The following is a 19,435-nucleotide window of genomic DNA, read 5'->3' on the forward strand; positions in this document are numbered from 1 at the left end:
ATTTCCTCTAAGATCAGGAACAAGACAGGACATCTACTCTCGCCACTATTATTCAACATAATTTTGGAAGTCCTAGCCATGGCAATCAGAGATGAAAAAGAAGTAAATGGAATACAAATTGGAAAAGAAGAAGTAAAACTGTCACTGTTTGCAGATGACATGATATTATACATAGAGAATCCTAAACATGCCACCAGAAAAGTACTAGAGCTAATCAATGAATTTGGTAAAGTTGGAGGCTACAAAATTAATGCACAGTAATCTCTTGCTTTCCTATACACTAACAACAAAAGATCAGAAAGAGAAATTAAGGAAACACTCCCAATTACCATTGCAACAAAAAGAATAAAATACCTAGGAATAAACCTACCTAGGGAGACAAAAGACCTGTATGCAGAAAACTATAAGACACTGATGAAAGAAATCAAAGATGACACAAACAGATGAAGAGATATACCATGTTCTTGGTTTGGAAGAATCAATATTGTGAAGATGACTATACTACACAAAGCAATATACAGATTCAATGCAATCCCTATCAAATTACCAATGGCATTTTTTACAGAACTAGAACAAATCATCTTAAAATTTGTATGGAGACACAAAAGACCCTGAATAGCCAAAGCAGTCTTGAGGGAAAAAAAGGGAATCAGACCCCCTGACTTCAGACTATACTACAAAGCTACAGTAGTCAAGACAATATGATACTGGCACAAAAACAGAAATATAGTTCAATGGAACAGGATAGAAAACCCAGAGATAAACCCACACACCTATTGTCAACTAATCTATGACAAAGGAGGCAAGGATATACAATGGAGTAAAGACAGTCTCTTCAATAAGTGGTGCTGGGAAAACTGGACAGCTACTTGGAAAAGAATGCAATTAGAACACTCCCTAACACCATACAGAAAAATAAACTCAAAATGGATTATAGACCTAAATGCAATACCGGACACTATAAAACTCTTAGAGGAAAACATAGGAAGAACACTCTTTGACATAAATCACAGCAAGATCTTTTTTGACCCATCTCCTAGAGTAATGAAAATAAAAACAAAAATAAACAAATGGGACCTAATTAAACTTTATACCTTTTGCACAGCAAAGGAAACCATAAGACGAAAGGACAACCCTCAGAATGGGAGAAAATACTTGCAAACAAATAAACAGACAAAGGATTAATCTCCAAAATATATAAACAGCTCATGCAGCTCAATATTAAAAGAACAAACAACCCAATGAGAAAATGGGCAGAAGACCTAAATAGACATTTCTCCAAAGAAGACATACAGATGGCCAAGAAGCACATGAAAATCTGCTCAACATTACTAATTATTAGAGAAATGCAAATCAAAACTACAATGAGGTATCACCTCACACCAGTCAGAATGGACATCATCAGAAAATCTACAAGCAACAAATGCTGGAGAGGATGTGGAGAAAAGGGAACCCTCTTGCACTCTTGGTGGGAATGTAAATTGATACAGCCACTATGGAGAACAGTATGGAGGTTCCTTAAAAAACTATAAATAGAATTACCATATGATCCAGCAATCCCACTGCTGGGCATATACCCAGAGAAAACCATAATTCAAAAAGACACATGCACCCCAATGTTCACTGCAGCACTATTTACAATAACCAGGTCATGGAAGCAACCTAAATGCCCACTGACAGACCAATGGATAAAGAAGTTGTGGTACATATATACAATGGAATATTACTCAGCCATAAAAAGGAACGAAATTGGGTCATTTGTAGAGACGTGGATGGATCTAGAGACTGTCATACAGAGTGAAGTAAGTCAGAAAGAGAAAAACAAATACCGTATATTAATGCATATATGTGGAACCTAGAGAAATGGTACAGATGAACGGGTTTGCAGGGCAAAAATAGAGACACAGATATAGAGAACAAACGTATGGACACCAAGAGGAGAAAGTGGCTGGGGGGGTGGTGGTGTCATGAACTGGGAGATTGGGATTGACATATATACACTAATATGTATAAAATGGATAACTAATAAGAACCTGCTGTATAAAAAAATAAATAAAATAAAATTCAAAAATTAAAAAAAAAAGTTAGAAACCTCAGCAAAGAAATAGAAGGACCAAATAAATAAAGAAGAACCAAATGGAAATTTTAAAACTGAAAAATACAATAACTGAAATAAAAAGCTCAACAGCAAAATGGAGGGGACCAAAAAAGAGTCAGTTAACTAGAAGACAGAACAAAAATTGTTCAATTTGAACAGTAGAGACAAAACAGACTGAAAGAAAATGAACAGTCTCAGAGCCCTGGGAGATTATAACAAAAGTTCTAACATTTTTATAATCAGAGCCCATAAAAGAGGAGAAAGAGGGTGAACTAAAAAAGTACTTGAAGAAATAATGGCTGTAAGCTCCCCAAATCTGGTCAGAGACATAAACTCACAGATTCAAGAATCTGTGCAAACCCCAAACAAGACAAACTCAAAGAAATACTGATCATAATGAAACTTCTGAAAACGAAGAATAAAGAAAAAAATATTGAAAGCAGTGAGAAAAAAAATTGACACATTATGTATAGGAAAAAACAATTCGAATGGTAGTGAATTCCCCAGAAGAAACAATGAAAGCCAGAAGGAAGTGGAAAAATATTTTTGATGTGATGAAAGAAAAAGCTATCAGGCCAGAATCCTATACCCAGCGAAAATATCCTTCAGAGATGAAGAAATCAAGGCATTCTTAAATTAAGAAAAACAAGGATAATTTGAACCAAGTTTTAAACTTAGATATGTTATGTTTAAAGTACCTAATGAGCATTCAAGAGGACATGTAGAGAGGTCAGCTAGATCTAGCAGTCTGAGATGGAGAGAGGTCCGTTATGGAAATAGGACTTGGGAGTCATAGACATAGAGATTGTATTGAAAGCCATGAAGGCATAGGGATTACCCAGGGAATTATTATTTTTTTTTAAACATCTTTATTGAAGTATAATTGTGTTACAATGGTGTGTTAGCTTCTGCTTTATAACAAAGTGAATCAGTTATACATATACAATATGTTCCCATTTCTCTTCCCTCTTGCATCTCCCTCCCTCCCACCCTCCCCATCCCACCCCTCTAGGTGGTCACAAAGCACCAAGCTGATCTCCCTGTGCTATGCGGCTGCTTCCCACTAGTTATCTATTTTACATTTGGTAGTGTATATATGTCCATGACACTCTCTCACCCTGTCACATCTCACCTCACCCCCTACCCATATCCTCAAGTCCATTCTCTAGTAGGTCTGTGTCTTTATTCCCGTCTTGCCACTAGGTTCTTCATGGCCTTTTTTTTTTTTTTCCTTAGGTTCCGTATATATGTGTTAGCATACTGTATTTGTTTTTCTCTTTCTGACTTACTTCACTCTGTATGACAGTCTCTAACTCCATCCACCTCATTACAAATACCTCCATTTCATTTCTTTTTATGGCTGAGTAATATTCCATTGTATATATGTGCCACATCTTCTTTATCCATTCATCTGTCGATGGACATTTAGGTTGCTTCCATGTCCTGGCTATTGTAAATAGAGCTGCAATGAACATTTTGGTACATGACTCTTTTTGACCTATGGTTTTCTCAGGGTATATGCCCAGTAGTGAGATTGCTGGGTCGTATGGTAGTTCTATTGGTAGTTTTTTAAGGAACCTCCATACTGTTCTCCATAGTGGCTGTATCAATTTACATTCCCACCAACAGTGCAAGAGTGTTCCCTTTCCTCCACACCCTCTCCAGCATTTATTGTTTCTAGATTTTCTGATGATGGCCATTCTGACCGGTGTGAGATGATATCTCATTGTAGTTTTGATTTGCATTTCTCTAATGATTAATGATGTTGAGCATACTTTCATGTGTGTGTAGCCCATCTGTATATCTTCTTTGGAGAAATGTCTATTTAGGTCTTCTGCCCATTTTTGGATTGGGTTGTTCGTTTTTTTGTTATTGAGCTGCATGAGCTGCTTGTAAATCTTGGAGATTAATCCTTTGTCAGTTGCTTCATTTGCAAATATTTTCTCCCATTCTGATGGTTGTCTTTTGGTCTTGTTTATGGTTTCCTTTGCTGTGCAAAAGCTTTTAAGTTTCATTAGGTCCCATTTGTTTATTTGTGTTCTTATTTCCATTTCTCTGGGAGCTGGGTCAAAAAGAATCTTACTGTGATGTATGTCATAGAGTGTTCTGCCTATGTTTTCCTCTAAGAGTTTGATAGTGTCTGCCCTTACACTTAGGTCTTTAATCCATTTTGAGTTTATTTTTGTGCATGGTGTCAGGGAGTGTTCTAATTTCATACTTTTACATGTACCTGTCCAATTTTCCCAGCACCACTTATTGAAGAGGCTGTCTTTTCTCCACTGTATATGCTTGCCTCCTTTATCAAAGATAAGGTGACCATATCTGTGTGGGTTTATCTCTGGGCTTTCTATCCTGTTCCATTGATCTATATTTCTGTTTTTGTGCCAGTACCAAACTGTCTTGATTACTGAAGCTTTGTAATAGAGTCTGAAGTCAGGGAGCCTGATTCCCCCAGCTCCATTTTTTGTTCTCAAGATTGCTTTGGCTATTCAGGGTCTTTTGTGTTTCCATACAAATTGTGAAATTTTTTGTTCTAGTTCTGTGAAAAATGCCAGTGGCAGTTTGATAGGGATTGCATTGAATCTGTAGATTGCTTTGGGTAGTAGAGTCATTTTCACAATGTTGATTCTTCCAATCCAGGAACATGGTATATCTCTCCATCTATTTGTATCATCTTTAATTTCTTTCATCAGTGTCTTATAATTTTCTGCATACAGGTCTTTTATCTCCTTAGGTAGGTTTATTCCTAGATATTTTATTCTTTTTGTTGCAATGGTAAACGGGAGTGTTTTCTTAATTTCACTTTCAGATTTTTCGTCATTAGTGTATAGAAATGCAAGACATTTCTGTGCATTAATTTTGTATCCTGCTACTTTACCAAATTCATTGATTAGCTCTAGGAGTTTTCTGGTAGCATCTTTAGGATTCTCTATGTATAGTATCATGTCATCTGCAAATAGTGACAGCTTTACTTCTTCTTTTCCGATTTGGATTCCTTTTATTTCTTTCTCTTCTCTGATTGCTGTGGCTAACACTTCCAAAGCTACGTTGAATAATAGTGGTGAGAGTGGGCAACCTTGTGTTGTTCCTGATCTTAGTGGAAATGGTTTCAGTTTTTCACCATTGAGGACAATGTTGGCTGTGGGTTTGTCATATATGGCCTTTATTATGTTGAGGAAAGTTCCCTCTATGCCTACTTTCTGCAGGGCTTTTATCATAAATGGGTGTTGAATTTTGTCGAAAGCTTTCTCTGCATCTATTGAGATGATCATATGGTTTTTCTCCTGCAATTTGTTAATATGGTGTATCACATTGATTGATTTGCGTATGTTGAAGAATCCTTGCATTCCTGGGATAAACCCCACTTGATCATGGTGTATGATCCTTTTAATGTGCTGTTGGATTCTGTTTGCTAGTATTTTGTTGAGGATTTTTGCATCTATGTTCATCAGTGATATTGGCCTGTAGTTTTCTTTCTTTGTGACATCTTTGTCTGGTTTTGGTATCAGGGTGATGGTGGCCTCGTAGAATGAGTTGGGGAGTGTTCCTCCCTCTGCAATATTTTGGAAGAGTTTGAGAAGGATAGGTGTTAGCTCTTCTCTAAATGTTTGATAGAATTCGCCTGTGAAGCCATCTGGTCCTGGGCTTTTGTTTGTTGGAAGGTTTTTAATCACAGTTTCAATTTCAGTGCTTGTGATTGGTCTGTTCATATTTTCTATTTCTTCCTGGTTCAGTCTCGGCAGTTTGTGCATTTCTAAGAATCTGTCCATTTCTTCCAGGTTGTCCATTTTATTGGCATAGAGTTGCTTGTAGTAATCTCTCATGGTCTTTTGTATTTCTGCAGTGTCAGTGGTTACTTCTCCTTTTTCATTTCTAATTCTATTGATTTGAACCTTCTCCCTTTTTCTCTTGATGAGTCTGGCTAATGGTTTATCAATTTTATTTATCTTCTCAAAGAACCAGCTTTTAGTTTCATTGATTTTTGCTATTGTTTCCTTCATTTCTTTTTCATTTATTTCTGATCTGATCTTTATGATTTCTTTCCTTCTGCTGGCTTTGGGGTTTTTTTGTTCTTCTTACGCTAATTGCTTTAGGTGCAAGGTTAGGTTGTTTATTCGAGATGTTTCCTGTTTCTTGAGGTAGGCTTGTATTGCTATAAACTTCCCTCTTAGCACCGCTTTTGCTGCGTCCCATAGGTTTTGGGTCGTCGTATCTCCATTGTCATTTGTTTCTAGGTATTTTTTGATTTCCCCTTTGATTTCTTCAGTGATCACTTCGTTATTAAGTAGTGTATTGTGTAGCCTCCATGTGTTTGTATTTTTTACAGATCTTTTCCTGTAATTGATATCTAGTCTCATAGCGTTGTGGTTGGAAAAGATACTTGATACGATTTCAATTTTCTTAAATTTACCAAGGCTTGATTTCTGACCCAAGATATGATCTATCCTGGAGAATGTTCCATGAGCACTTGAGAAAAATGTGTATTCTGTTGTTTTGGGGTGGAATGTCCTATAAATATCAATTAAGTCCATCTTGTTTAATGTATCATTTAAAGCTTGTGTTTCCTTATTTATTTTCATTTTGGATGATCTGTCCATTGGTGAAAGTGGGGTGTTAAAGTCCCCTACTATGATTGTGTTGCTGTCGATTTCCCCTTTTATGGCTGTTAGTATTTGCCTTATGTATTGAGGTGCTCCTATTTTGGGTGCATAAATATTTACAATTGTTATACCTTCCTCTTGGATCGATCCTTTGATCATTATATAGTGTCCTTCTTTGTCTCTTGTAATAGTCTTTATTTTAAAGTCTATTTTGTCTGATATGAGAATTGTTACTCCAGCTTTCTTTTGATTTCCATTTGCATGGAATATCTTTTTCCATCCCCTCACTTTCAGTCTGTATGTGTCTCTAGGTGTGAAGTGGGTCTCTTGTAGACAGCATATATATGGGTCTTGTTTTTGTATCCATTCAGCCAGCCTGTGTCTTTTGGTGGGAGCATTTAATCCATTTACATTCAAGGTAATAATCGATATGTATGTTCCTATTCCCATTTTCTTAAATGTTTTGGGTTTGTTATTGTAGGTGTTTTCCTTCTCTTGTGTTTCTTGCCTAGAGAAGTTCCTTTAGCATTTGTTGTAAAGCTGGTTTGGTGGTGCTGAACTCTCTCAGCTTTTGCTTGTCTGTAAAGGTTTTAATTTCTCCATCACATCTGAATGAGATCCTTGCTGGGTAGAGTAATCTTGGTTGTAGGTTTTTCTCCTTCATCACTTTAAGTATATCTTGCCACTCCCTTCTGGCTTCCAGAGTTTCTGCTGAAAGATCAGATGTTAACCTTATGGGGATTCCCTTGTGTGTTATTTGTTGTTTTTCCCTTGCTGCTTTTAATATGTTTTCCTTATATTTAATTTTTGACAATTTGATTAATATGTGTCTTGGCGTGTTTCTCCTTGGGTTTATCCTGTATGGGACTCTCTGTGCTTCCAGGACTTGATTAACTATTTCCTTTCCCATATTAGGGAAGTTTTCAACTATAATCTCTTCAAATATTTTCTCAGTCCCTTTCTTTTTCTCTTCTTCTTCTGGGACCCCTATAATTCGAATGTTGGTGCGTTTAATATTGTCCCAGAGGTCTCTGAGACTGTCCTCAGTTCTTTTCATTCTTTTTTCTTTATCCTGCTCTGCAGTAGTTATTTCCAGCATTTTATCTTCCAGGTCACTTATCCTTTCTTCTGCCTCAGTTATTCTGCTATTGATCCCATCTAGAGTATTTTTAATTTCATTTATTGTGTTTTTCATCGTTGCTTGGTTCCTCTTTAGTTCTTCTACGTCCTTGTTAAATGTTTCTTGCATTTTGTCTATTCTATTTCCCAGATTTTGGATCATCCTTACTATCATTATTCTGAATTCTTTTTCAGGTAGACTACCTATTTCCTCTTCATTTGTTAAGTCTGGTGTGTTTTGACCCTGCTCCTTCATCTGCTGTGTGTTTTTCTGTCGTCTCATTTTGCTTATCTTACTGTGTTTGGGGTCTCCTTTTCACAGGCTGCAGGTTCATAGTTCCCATTGTTTTTGGTATCTGTCCCCAGTGGCTAAGGTTGGTTCAGTGGGTTGTGTAGGCTTCCTGGTGGAGGGAACTAGTGCCTACCCAGGGAATTATTATAGGTGAAATGACACATTAACATTTTGAGGAGGAACTAGCAAATGAAACCAAAGGCCAATGAGAGTAGAGGAGAAAACAGTGATTGTGGTGTCACTGTCACTAAAAAAAAATCTGATAAAATACCAACTATCCACTCATAGGGGAATTATACCTCCATATTCTGGAACACTGTGCCACTCTCTGAAAGCATGAGGTTCTGACTTGAAATAATGCCATAGTTAATTATCAATATTAAAATAAAAAAAGCTCTATAGAATCCCATTTAGTTTGAGAAAACTGTGTGTGTGTGTGTGTGTGTGTGTGTGTGTGTGTGTGTGTGTGTTTAGAGAAAAAAAGATCAAGAAGGATATATGCCAAAATGTTAACAGTAGTTACCTCAGGGGAGTACAATTTGGGGGAAAGGATGCAAGAACCTTCTCAAATATTTTTATAACCTTGAATTTTCTCCATTAATTATGTATTACTTCTTTAATATAATACATACATACACACCTATATAGTAAAATTCTATTTTAAGATAAAAAATAAACTAAGTAATCCAGAATATAAATCATGTGTAAACTTATTAAGCATAAATAAAACACCAAGTTGTTTGGTCTTTGATCCAGAAGATATCAATCAGAGAGTCCCTTCTATCTTATTATTTGATAACAAGTATTCATTATTTAATCAACTAGTGAGTTCTATAATGATAGAGAGATATTTGCATTTAAAAAAAATAACATCACCCCATTGCTATATACCTTCAGTTCTTTTACCACATGGAGGCAAGCACCCTACCACTGCTGTCGGTCTGGTCTCTTCCTCTAGATATTATTGTCACCTGTATTGAATTCCTAAATTTGAGGCACCAGAATTATCCTTAATAGCACGGAGGCTGACACTATGCTCCACAAACAAGAACAACCCGTCAGTAGTTAAATATTTTACCAAAAATTACATTTTTATCAGCATCATTCACTCAGTTTTTTTAAATGAAATAGATATATAATACACAAAAAACATCTAGTGAAAAGAAAAATAAATAATGATGTAAAACACTTAGAAGTGTGCCTGGCACGTGGTGAGTATTCAATAAATATTATTCATTTCCAGAACTCCACCTGTCCCCCATTGGGTGGCATCTAAGTGGGAGGTGGCCTCCCCTCGCCTCTCCTCCCACCCCAAGGCTCAGCAGACCAGTGTGGTTAAACACCCAAGCCCTAAAGCCTGACCTCCGTTTCACATCCTGGTAGCAGTAAGCTACTTCGTCTCTCTGTGCCTCATCTGGTTACCCAACTATAAAACAAAGATACAAATTGCACTTGCCTCAAAGGACTTCCGTGAGGATTGGAATGAGTTAATATAAGAAAGCACTCAGAACACTGTTGGGCACGACCAAAACACCTTAGATATTTTTTTCATTTCAAAAAGAAAAGGTCAAATCCTCTGTCTTCCTCCCCGTGGTACAGCCAGGGACAGGTCCATGACACATCTTAGCAATCTGACACTCTTCCCTGGGACTGGGTATCTGGATGAAGCACAGCAAGGAAGAGAGGGAGGAGGGACCCCTACATTGCGATAGGGCAGCAGCAACCCAGCCAGCTATATTAAGGTCACTCTGCATCTTGCTTCCTGTTCGCTGACCTGCCAGGGTACTTTTGATTATTGCCTCCTCCAAATTCTGGTGCCTCAGCCTCCCATCACCTCCCAGTACTATAAGCTGCCCTGCCTGTCCACCACCCCCAAAGTCACCTTACAAGCAAGAACCCTAATTAATACATTACAATTGTGACCATGGGGAAAATATATAATTGGAATAAAATGTATCAACATTTTTAAAAGCAACTGAGTGATAGAACTATGTATGAAGTTTAACCTTCTTTGTATTGTCCTTTATTTTCCCTTTTATGTTTAATGAGCATTTACTACCTTAAATTGAAATCACATTTTAAATCCCAAGAAGGTAATTTGTCACACTTCAACATATCATGTCTCCCTGATTTGTTATTCATAATCTTGAGAAGTAACTAAAATCAGAAATGAAGTTCACCCTTTATAATAATTTATGCCCTTGTTAATCAAATATCCTTTGCAATGGCAGAAATATAAACTAAGACTAGGCTTTGGAGAAATAGGCAACAGTGGCAGGACATCATTCATTTTAACAACCTCCTTCATAACTCAAGATCAAAGGATAAAACTAAGGTCATGTCTCATCCGACAAAAAGGTTGCACACAACATGAAATGAGAATTTTTCTGCCGCCTTAAATTAAACCTAAATAGAAAAATGATCAGATCATCTCAGAACATTAAGCTACAACCCAGTTGTAAATCAGTCACTTGAAGAAAAGCCACAGGCACTTCTAGTGCCAACTATATCATTAGTGTGGTTCATGGATGGTACAACTGCAAAGGAGCTATGTGCACAGGCTTTGGAATTGAAAACCAGCTCTGCCTCTCACTACCATCTATGACCTGACCTCTCACTGCCTCAGTTTCCTCATCTGTAAAATAAGGATTCAATGGGATAAGCCATATAAAGCCTGGCATCTGAAACATAGGAAGCACTCAATAAATGGTAACTATTTTAATTATTTGTCAATAGTCCCAATTAGTCATCATTTATAAAGTTCAGCTTTTTATAGCCAATTCTGTGAATAACAAACAATTTGAACACATTTTTTTGAAATTTTTTTGAGACAAAATTCTCATAACATAAAACTTACTGTTTTAAAGCATACAATTCAGTGTGCTGAATACATTTTTAATTGAAATAATGCAGAAACCAGGAGGCATAACTTGTAGATAAAAACAGAAAATTAATCCACTCTCACAGAAACTAAATGGACAGCACTGGTATTATGGGGGCTCTAGTGTAACCAGTAAAATATGAAACATGAAGTCCAGTGGTAGGGCCAAATTTACTGTAAGTTAGGCTGCTGCGTTCACTTATTAAAAAGAAAACGGCTGCTTCACTTCGCCTCTTCCAATGATTCCCTCAAGTATTGAGGGAGATGGGAGAGTGGGAGTAAAAGGTGTACTTTTTGGCATTCTTCATTAGAATCATATTGATTCTATTTTTATTAGTTTTTAACAGTATTTGGTCATCAGCAAGGCAGTATAATGCAGCAATTTAAAAGACCTCAGAGTCTTAATCCTGTCTCCATAGTTCACAACTGGACAAGTTAAAAATCTTCTCCAAGCCTCAGTTTCCTTCCCTATCAAATAAGGGTAATAAGAGTTGTGAACTTATATGGTTGTTTTGTAATGAAATAAGTTATAAGGACTTACTTTACACAGTTCCTGATAAAGAGTAAGCACTCCATACACATCATGATTATGATTTATATTTCCTATGACATATTTATGCATGTTATTTAAACATCAGCAAATTTTCAGGGCTGATTTTAACTTAAACATGAATATCAGACAGAAAGTAATTTAGTGAGAATCTACCCAAATAATGATGTTTGCATCTCATCTACGATATTCCCATCAAATGGTCATCCAGTTTGTTTGAATTCATCCAGTGACCAATAATTCATGACTTCCTAAGGCCAATCATTTCATTTTTATAAAACAAAGACCTTGCTTATATTAAAACATAAAGGGAAGATGGTTTTTTAAACTATGATTTATTTGTTCATTTATTCCAGCAAATATTTACTATGGGAACTGAGAATATGGCAATGAATAAGGCCAAACAACGGTGAAGCTTGGAGATCCTCAATAGTAAACACATTATTAACTGAAAAATAAGTTTAGCCATTTCAAAACTAATAATAATAATACTATAAAAATCTTGCTGCAAGAAGAGGAATGTAGCTAGATCAGTGAGGGTAACAAAGCTGCTTCATGAATAATATAGCCAGGAAGCAAATTTATATCACCAAAGGGAAAGAGCAGTAGCAAATGGAATTGTTTCATGATTGAAGCCCTAGCACCATACATGACGGCTTGAATAACAATCTCTCCATCTTATTACCCCACATAACTGAGTTTACAATAAAATAAAGGGAAAGTGGCCATTCATGAAATGGAGGTAATTTATTACTAGCATGACACAAAAAAATCTAAGAAACCACACTTTGAGCTATGATCCTGGAGGGGAGGAGAATTTAGTGGCATCATGAGTACTTTTTAAATATCACTTTGAGAATGGTCTTATACAAGGATGGAGAAAGAACAGATATGATAAAGCACTGGTAATAAGTGGGTACTCAGTCCACAGCACAGGGTATGCACGAAAGTCGAGTTGAAATGTTGTTGGATAAAGGGTAGTACCTACAGAATGTTATGCCCTCTCATAACCTCCATTCACTTAGTTGTGACGGAGACGAATCAGGTGGAAATTAATGAAAGACTGAAGAGAAAGGGTTCAAAGAAGAGGCAGCCTCAAAGAAGATGAGTCTTCCCTACTTTATCAAGAATGAACCCAGGAACACACTGCTGTAAGGTTGAGGAAGATCAACTAGGGAATACGGATTGCTGTGATGATCTGAAAATGCACATATGCAAGTTCGTAGACAATCTGGCTTACACATTTGACAAGGGGTTCACAGATCCCATGAGGTCCATTCATGGACTCCAAGCTAAGCATTCCTGCCTTGTGGGAAGACCAAGCAGAATATGGCTACTTGTGAAAGATTTGACAACTTGGTTTTATATATGTATACAATTGTTCTGATATAAAATAATTGGTTATAATAATACAAGAATTCAGAAAATACACAAAACATGAAGAAGATAAGTAAGATCACTAATGGTCCTGCTGGCAAGAGATGATCAATATAATATTTTTGCATGTATCCTTTGCAGTCTTTCACTTAACCATACACTGTGAATATCTTTCCAAGTCAATAAAAGTAAAGCTACATCCTTTTTAATGGAAGCATGGTATTTCATAGTATAGCTGTGTCATGATCTAGTTAATATCCAATTTCTTATTACTGTTTCTGATTTTTCTTTTTCTTTTTTTTTTTTGGCCGTGCCATGTGGCTTGTGGGATTTCAGTTCCCTGATCAGGGATCGAACCCAGGCCACGGCAATGAAAGCACTGAGTCCTAACCACTGGACCGCCAGGGAATTCCCCAGTTTTTCATTCTTAATAAAAATATTTCAATACATGTTTCTTTGTGTACCTGCACAATTTCCTTCTTGGAATAAATTATTATAAATAAATTGCTGATTCAAATGGCATACACATTTCAAAGGGATTTGTTATATTCATTCACTACTCACTCATTTATTCATTCAACAAATATTTTCTGAATGTCTATTTGTCCTAGGCTCTGTTCTAGGTTCTGGGGATACAGAAGAGAACCAAAGAGATAAAAATACCAGTTCTCCTTGAATTTATATTAAAATAAAGTAAATTAATAAAATATATCAAATAAACAGGTTACATGGTGATAAAATCTATGAAGAAAATTAAAGTGGGGAAGGAGGCTAAGGAGTATGGTAAGATGATATCTAAAACAGGATGTTCAGAGAAAGCCTTATTGAAGAAGTGACATATAGTGAAACCCTAAAGAAGAGCAATGACCCTGAGGCAGGAGCCTGCCTGGCAAATTCAAGGAATATCACTGAAGCCTGTGTGGCTAGAGTGGAATGAAGAAGGGAGAAATAGGAAGAAAATTAGGTCAAAAAGGCATCAGAAAGCAGAAAGGCAGACTATTTAGGGGCTAAGGGTCTAAAAAATAACTTTGGCTGCTGTAGGTAGAAAGTCATGGGAGGGTTTTTTGAACAGAGTTTTAATATAATCATTTTGGCTGCAGTGTTGGAAATAAACTGTATGAAGGGTGGGAGATTACAAGGGCTAAATCAAGGAGATGAGTTTGAACATTATTGCTAGAGGTACCTTGGACCAGGGAAGGTGGTGAAAAGGGTGAAAAGATTTTCTTAGGATTAAATGTGCAGTGTGAGAGAAATCAAGAAACACTTCAGGGTTTTTAGCCTGAACAACTAGAAGAATGCAGTTACCATTTACTGAGATGGGGAACACTGAATGAAGAGCAAGTTTAAGGAAGAGGACGATGAGTTTGACTTCTGACATGCACAGTTTGATATTCCAACTTATGCAAGTGAAGATGCAGGTGAGCTGTTGGATATACAAGTCTGGAGTCCAAGAGCAAAGGTCAAGATAAGAGAAAAAATTAATAATCCATTGTTTCATAGAGATGGGATTTAAAGCCCTTACACAGTATGAGATCACTTAGGAATTAAGTGAACATGGGGAAGAAGTCTGGGCATCAAGCCTTAGAACAGTCCTACATCCAGATGTCAGGATTGTGAGGAGGAAGGAGCCAGGAAACCGAGGAATAAAACCAGAGAAGTGGGAGCTCAAGAAAAGAGTTTGGAAGGATGGAATAATCAAAGTCCAATACGATGAGGACTCTGAATTGGAGAATGGACTTTGCAAGATGGACATCAGTGGTAACCGTTACAAATACATTTTCAGTGAAGCAGAGAGTAGGGTCCAATAAAGAGTGAGAGGAGGGGAACTGGAGACAACCAAAGGGAAACAGAGGAACAGCAGTTGAATAGGTAAGGGCAATAGAGGGTTTTACATTTGGCTTGCTTTTCAGACTATAAATATTATAGCATATTTATATGTTTATGGAAATATCCAATAGAGAACGTACAAAGTAATAGTGCAAAACAAGAAGTGAATTCTTGAAGCAATGCCCTGAGAGGAAATGCAATTTAATACGCAGTTTGGAGTGCTGGCCTTTGTTAGGGTTAGGACACTAAACGTAGAAAGAAGGATAATTGTAATTAAAATCATCCCACAAACATTACTCCAGTCTCAGATGACTAGATCAGTGAATTCTTTTGAATACTTTAAGGAGAAAGTAACAGCAATCTTTCACAAGTTCTTCCAGATTACCAAAAAGGGAACACATCCTAACATATTCTATGAGGCAAAAAACTGACAAAGACATTACAAGAAAGGGAAACTACAAACCAATTTATTTCATAAGAATAGACATAAAAGGCCTGAACAAACATTAGCAAATATAATCTAGTAATACAAAATAAGAATAATACATCATAACTAAATGGGACTTATATCAGAAATTTAAGGTTGGTTTAACATTTTAGAAATCAATCAAAATAATTCACTACATATTAACAAAATAAAGGGAGGAGGAACAAAGATGGCAGAGTAGAAGGATGTGTGCTCACTCTCTCTTGCGAGAACACCAGAATCACAACTAGCTGCTGGACAATCATCGAAAGGAAGACACTGTAACTCATCAAAAAAGATACCCCACAACCAAAGACAAAGGAGAAGCCACAATGAGACAGTAGGAGGGGCACAATAACAGTAAAATCAAATCCCATAACTGGTGGGTGGGTGACTCACAGGCTGGAGAACACTTATACCACAGAAGTCCATCCACTGGTTCTCAGCCCCACGTCAGGCATCCCAATCTGGGGGTCCGGCAAGAGGAGGAGGAATTCCTAGAGAATCAGACTTTGAAGTCTAGTGGGAATTGACTGCAGGACTTTGACAGGAGTAGGGGAAACAGAGACTCCACTCTTGGAGGGCACACACAAAGTAGTGTGCACATCAGGACCCAGGGGAAGGAGCAGTGACCCCACAGGAGACTGAACCAGACCTACCTGCTAGTGTTGGAGGTTCTCCTGCAGAGGCAGGGGGTGGCTGTGGCTCACTGTGGGGACAAGGACACTGGCAGCAGAAGTTCTGGGAAGTACTCCTTGGTGTGAGTCCTCGGAGAGTCTGACATTACCCCAGCAAAGAGCCCAGGTAGGCTCCTGTGTTGGGTTGCCTCAGGCCAAACAACGAACAGGGAGGGAACCCAGCCCCACACATCAGCAGTCAGGTGGATTAAAGTTTTACTGAGCTCTGCTCACCAGAGCAACAGTCAGCTCTACCCACCACCAGAGTTTCCCATCAAGCCTCTTAGATAGCCTCATCCACCAGAGGGCAGACAGCAGAAGCAAGAAGAACTACAATCCTGCAGCCTGTGGAACAAAAACCACATTCACAGAAAGATAGACAAGATGAAAAGGCAGAGGGCTATATACCAGATGAAGGAACAAGATAAAACCCCAGAAAAACAACTAAATGAAGTGGAGATAGGCAACCTTCCAGAAAAAGAATTCAGAATAATGATAGTGAAGATGATCCAGGACCTCGGAATAAGAATGGAGGCAAAGATCGAGAAGATACAAGGAATGTTTAACAAAGACCTAGAAGAATTAAAGAACAAACAAACAGAGATAAACAATACAATAACTGAAATGAAAACTACACTAGAAGGAATCAATAGCAGAATAACTGAGGCAGAAGAATGGATACGTGACCTGGAAAACAGAATGGTGGAATTCACTGCTGCAGAACAGAATAAAGAAAAAAGGAAGAAAAGAAATGAAGACAGCCTAAGAGACCTCTGGGACAACATTAAACACAACAACATTCGCATTATAGGGGTTCCAGAAGGAGAAGAGAGAAAGGACCCGAGAAAATACTTGAAGAGATTATAATCGAAAACTTCCCTAACAAGGGAAAGGAAATAGCCACCCAAGTCCAGGAAGCACAGAGAGTCCCATACAGGATAAACCCAAGGAGAAACACGCTGAGACACATAGTAATCAAATTGGCAACAATTAAAGACAAAGGAAAATTATTGAAAGCAGCAAGGGAAAAAACGACAAATAACATGCAAGGGAACTCCCATAAGGTTAACAGCTGATTTCTCAGCAGAAACTCTACAAGCCAGAAGGGAGTGGCATGATATACTTAAAGTGATGAAAGGGAAGAACCTACAACCAAGATTACTCTAGCCAGCAAGGACCTCATTCAGATTCGATGGAGAAATCAAAAGCTTTACAGGCAAGCAAAAGTTAAGAGAATTCAGCACCACAAAACCAGCTCTACAACAAAGGCTAAAGGAACTTCTCTAAGTGGGAAACACAAGAGAAGAAAAGGACCTACAAAAACAAACGCAAAACAATTAAGAAAATGGTCACAGGAACATACATATCGATAATTACCTTACACGTGAATGGATTAAATGCTCCAACCAAAAGACACAGGCTCGCTGAATGGATACAAAAACAAAACCTATATATATGCTGTCTACAAGAGACCCACTTCAGACCTAGGGACACATACAGACTGAAAGTGAGGGGATGGAAAAAGATATTCCATGCAAATGGAAATCTAAAGAAAGCTGGAGTAGCTATACTCATATCAGATAAAATAGACTTTAAAATAAAGAATGTTACAAGAGACAAGGAAGGACACTACATAATGATCAAGGGATCAATCCAAGAAGAAGATGTAACAATTATAAATACATATGCACCCAACATAGGAGCACTTCAATACATAAGGCAACTGCTAACAGCTACAAAAGAGGAAGTCGACAGTAACACATTCATTGTGGGGGACTTGAACACCTCACTTACACCAATGGACAGATCATCCAAAATGAAAATAAATAAGGAAACAGAAGCTTTAAATGACACAAGAGACCAGATAGATTTAATTGATATTTATTGGACATTCCATCCAAAAACAGCAGATTACACTTTCTTCTCAAGTGCACACGGAACATTCTCCAGGATATATCACATCTTGTGTCACAAATCAAGCCTCAGTAAATTGAAGAAAACTGAAATCTTATCAAGCATCTTTTCTGACCACAATGCTATTAGCTTAGAAACGAATTACAGGGAAAAAAACGTAAAAAACACAAACACATAGAGGCTAAACAATACATTACTAAATACCCAAGTGATCACAGAATAAATCAAAGAGGAAATTAAAAAATTCCTAGAGACAAATGATAATGAAAACAAAACAATCCAAAACCTATAGGATGCAGCAAAAGCAGTTCTAAGAGGGAAGTTTATAGCTATACAGTCCTACCTCAAGAAACAAGAAAAATCTCAACTAAACAATCTAACCTTACACCTAAAGGAACTAGAGAAAGAAGAACAAACAAAACCCAAAGTTAGCAGAAGGAACGAAATCATAAAGACCAGAGCAGAAATAAATGAAATAGAAACAAAGAAAACAATAGCAAAGATCAATAAAACTAAAAGCTGGTTCTTTGAGAAGAAAAACAAAATTGACAAACCCTTAGACAGATTCATCAAGAAAAAGAGGGAGAGGACTCAAATCAATAAAATTAGAAATGAAAAAGGAGAAGTTACAACAGACACCTCAGATATACAAAGCATCCTAAGAGACCACTACAAACAACTCTCTAATAAAATGGACAACCTGGAGGAATGGACAAATCCTTAGAAAGGAATAACCTTCCAAGACTGAACGAGGAAGAAACAGAAAATATGAACAGACCAATCACAAGTAATGAAATGGAAACTGTGATTAAAAATCTTTCAACTAACAAAAGTCCAGGACCAGATGGCTTCACAGGTGAATTCTATCAAACATTTAGAGAAGAGCTAACACCCATCCTTCTCAAGCTCTTCCAAAAAATTGCAGAGGAAGGAACACTCCCAAACTCATTCTATGAGGCCACCATCACCCTGATACCAAAACCAGACAAAGATACTACAAAAAAAGAAAATTACAGACCAATATCACTGATGAATATAGATGCAAAAATCCTCATCAAAATACTAGCAAACAGAATCCAGCAACACATTAAAAGGATCATACACCATGATCAAGTGGGATTTATCCCAGGGATGCAAGGATTCTTCAATATACGCAAATCAATCAATGGGATACACCATATTAACAAATTGAAGAATAAAAGCCATATGATCTTCTCAATAGATGCAGAAAAAGCTTTTGACAAAATTCAACACCAATTTATGATAAAAACTCTGCAGAAAGTGGGCATAGAGGGAACATAACTCAACATAATAAAGTCCATGTACGACAAACCCACATCAAACATCATTCTCAATGGTGAAAAACTGAAAGCATTTCCTCTAAGATCAGGAACAAGACAAGGATGTCCACTCTCACCACTATTATTCAACACAGTTTTGGAAGTCATAGCCATGGCAATCAGAGAAGAAAAATAAATAAAAGGAATACAAATTGGAAACGAAGAATTAAAACTGTCACTGTTTGCAGATGACATGATACTATACATAGAGAATCCTAAAAATGCCAGCAGAAAACTACTAGAGCTAATCAATGAATTTGGTAAAGTTGGAGGATACAAAATTAATGCACAGA

General features: G+C 37.1%; 1 protein-coding gene across 3 annotated transcripts in view; it reads right to left on the bottom strand.

Annotated features, from left to right (window-relative positions):
- Window positions 1–19,435, bottom strand: part of NELL2 (neural EGFL like 2) — a 357,101-nt gene that overhangs the window by 269,316 nt on the left and 68,350 nt on the right. The gene's annotated exons all lie outside the window — the stretch shown is intronic.

This window comes from Balaenoptera musculus, chromosome 10 (assembly GCF_009873245.2).
Source record: "Balaenoptera musculus isolate JJ_BM4_2016_0621 chromosome 10, mBalMus1.pri.v3, whole genome shotgun sequence".
In the NCBI taxonomy this organism is placed as follows: Eukaryota; Metazoa; Chordata; class Mammalia; order Artiodactyla; family Balaenopteridae; genus Balaenoptera; species Balaenoptera musculus.